Here is a 3235-nt window from a genome sequence, read left to right on the forward strand (position 1 = left end):
CTGGGTGCTTTACCTACGTCAACTCACATTTTGCAGGGGAAAAAGATGCTCAGAGAAGGTAGGTAAGTCTCCCAAAGTTAAACAGCTACTTAGTGGCCAAAGCCACACATCAGGACCAGTGGTCTGGATGGAGAGGAATCCGCGTGGGCATTTCAGTCTGTGGCCACGTCTGATCACTGTTGTCAGTGCTGCGCCTCCTAAGCATGAGCCCTCCTCTCTAACTCCCGTCCCACAGTTTTACTTAGTTCGGACGTTTATTAGCCCCTTCCTGGTTTAGTCCTGACTCTGGAACCCGATGGCCTACGCTCTGATCCCAGCTTCACCTTTCACTGAGCGTGTGACCTTTGGCTAGTTGCTGACTTTTGTCTTGCCTCAGTTTCCTTATTTGTAAGGTGGAGATAATGATGTGTCTTTCTAGGGGAGTGGTTTTGTAAGGAGTAAATGAAACCACATATACACTTTTGGAGCTCATAAGAATTTCCTTCGCTCCCTTTCCCACGGGCGCCCATTGATTCATTTATTCTACAAATATGTATTGAGCATCAGGAATTCTTTGGGCGCTTAGGACACAGCAATGAATGAGACAGACACACTTCTGCACTCAGAGAGCATGGGGAGACCGAAAATGAACAATTAGAAGCTAGGTAAAAGTATAATTTCAAGTGGTACTACATGCCGGAAGAAAATAAAGCAGGGTCGGGGGCAGAGGTCTTTGACCATCCCGTTTCTTTGCACAGAACGCCAGCTGCCGCTTCCACCGTGTGAAACTCTTACTCCTTTTCCAGGGCTCCCTTCTGGTGATCACCTGCCAAATCATCGCAGTTTCCTATCAAATTTAATCACGCCCTCGTCTGAGCTTTCCCACTGGTTGTCTAAGCCCGTCTGGGAGGCTCAGGACCACTACTCTCTTATTCATTGTTACGTTCTCCGAACCATTGTCCACCTTCGAGAAAAACTCCTTGGATACACTGAAAAGGAAAACTGACACTAGCACCCCAAGCAACTATCAATTGTGCCAGTTCACAAGAGCCGAACCCTCAGGGTGGGCGTGGGGGGGTGGGTAAGGGAGAAATGGGCAGGTACCCTGGAACCTCGCAGGGGGTCAAAGGAACAAACTTCCAAATAAATAGCAAAATGAAACATCACGCCACATGCGTGTGAGAGAGAGTAGTGCGTGTGTGTGTGTGTGTTGGAGGCAGGGATGAAGGCTGATAGAAGGCAAAACCTTCATTTTCTAGCAGGCGGAATACTGGTTCTCTTTTTTTCTAAAAAGCTTAAGAAGGCCTCCTGATGGAGGCTGGACTTCTAGGAGCCATAGTAATGAAGGCATGGCACGTGAAGGACATCCAGTGACCGAGTGACTCCACCTGTTCTCCCGATGAGCCCTCAGCCACCTGCATCACCCCTCGCTCAAGCACCATGGTGTCAGATTCATCTTTTTAATTAGATCCTCAGAGTGCGAACGTAGCCTCTCCCTGGGGTCCTAATCATTTCCCAGAAGGCCACCCTGCACCCTGGAATTGGAGTTTTTGACTTGTATTTTCTTTCCGTCTCCAGCCACGTGAGGTGAGGAGGTGTCGACAGGAGGAAGAATGGATGTGTCATACTTGTCACCGAGTTCTTCCAGCCACTGTTTGTGGGCAGGGAGATTTCCCCATTTCGTCCTATCGGTTATGAAACCTGAGGCAAAGACGAAATCCAGCCACCCTAACTTAGCTCCCCCGGTCCGAAAAGCAGCTCGAGCCTGTCAGGCACAGAAAGAAATTCCACCCAGCAGCCATCATTCCTACAGTTGCCTCTTTTCCCCGCAGGAGGCTGACCATAGAGGACATGCCAGCGGAGTCCTGTTCCTGCTTCTTCCATGAAGAATTCCAGCTGCGTTGTGACAGAAATTTGACTCTGCAAGTGAGGAAAGTGTGCTAGTTTCCTTAAACTCCATCAAAACAGAGCAGGGCAGCTTAGCGAGATCCTAATTTGTGCTCTGCGTTTATTGCTGTAGATGTTCCCGTAAGTTCCCACCGAGAGGTTACCAAGCCCGTGTTTTTCCCAGCCTCAGGGAGCCTTCTGCGGTGGCTTGAAACAGCGTTTTCTAGGCCGAGAGAACTTTGTCGGTTTGTCCTGGAGGTGGAGAACACTGAGGCCAGGGTTGGAGGAGAAGAGGCAGAAGTAGCCAAAGAAGATTTTTGTGGGCTTCTTCTAGATCAGAACCCCACTCACCCCTGACACACACTCGCCCCGTGCCCAAGCAATGTGACAAGAGCCATGCAGCTGCTCCCTTTAAGAGTTCTCAGAAGTCGGAAAATAAGCAGGTCACCGGAGACCAGGGTGACCGGAGACTAGACCCGAAGGCCTTCCTAAACACTAGACTCTGCAGCACCCCAGGACCTTTGCATAGCCGTGGCAAGGGGCGCCTCAGCTGGGACTTAGACCGAGCTTCTAGTCCACTAGGAGAGAAGAAGTTCAGGGCCGATGAAATCTGTTCTAAGGAAATAAAATGAAATATGATATTGCTTATACTCCTAAATTTCGTGGAGCAGAATGTATACATGACTCGAAGGATTAGTATGGCACCCCATATACTCTTTCGTGAGTAAGCGATAGGGCAGAACTAGGGAGCAAAACTCAGTGGGACTCACGTCGCCTTATTCTCAACCTTCTAAAGAGAAAGTAGGGTGGGGGAGTTGGAGGAGAAGGATGAGAAGACAGGCATTCTAGAATGGTGGTGCATCCGTTTGCCTGGGGCTGTCGTGACAAAGTACCACAGACTAGGTTGCTTAAACAACACAAATTTATTTTCAATTCCGGAAGCTAAAAGTCCAAGATCATGGTGTCACCAGGGTTGGTTTCTCCTTAGGCCTCTTTTTTCGGCTTTTAGATGGCCATCTCTGTGTCTTCACATGGTCTTCCCTCTGTGTCTGTCTGTGTTCTGATCATCTAAGGACTTAAGTCATAATGGATTAGCACCCACCCCAATGACCTCGTTTTACTTCAGTTACCTCTTTAAAAACTCTATCTCCAAATTAATTACATTCTGAAGTACTGGGGTTAGGATGTCAACATAGAGATTTGGGGATGGGGCACAATCCAGCTCATAACCGGTAGCCATACTCCCTTTCTGCTCAGACCTTAATCCAAACATAGATTCACCAGGCTATGAGGAGCAGGCCACATTTCCAGGAGGAAATAACATCTGGGAGGAATAGATATAGGCATCTGTATGTGTGGTTACTAGACT

Source organism: Pteropus alecto, unplaced genomic scaffold, assembly GCF_000325575.1.
Source record: "Pteropus alecto unplaced genomic scaffold, ASM32557v1 scaffold101, whole genome shotgun sequence".
Lineage (NCBI taxonomy): Eukaryota > Metazoa > Chordata > Mammalia > Chiroptera > Pteropodidae > Pteropus > Pteropus alecto.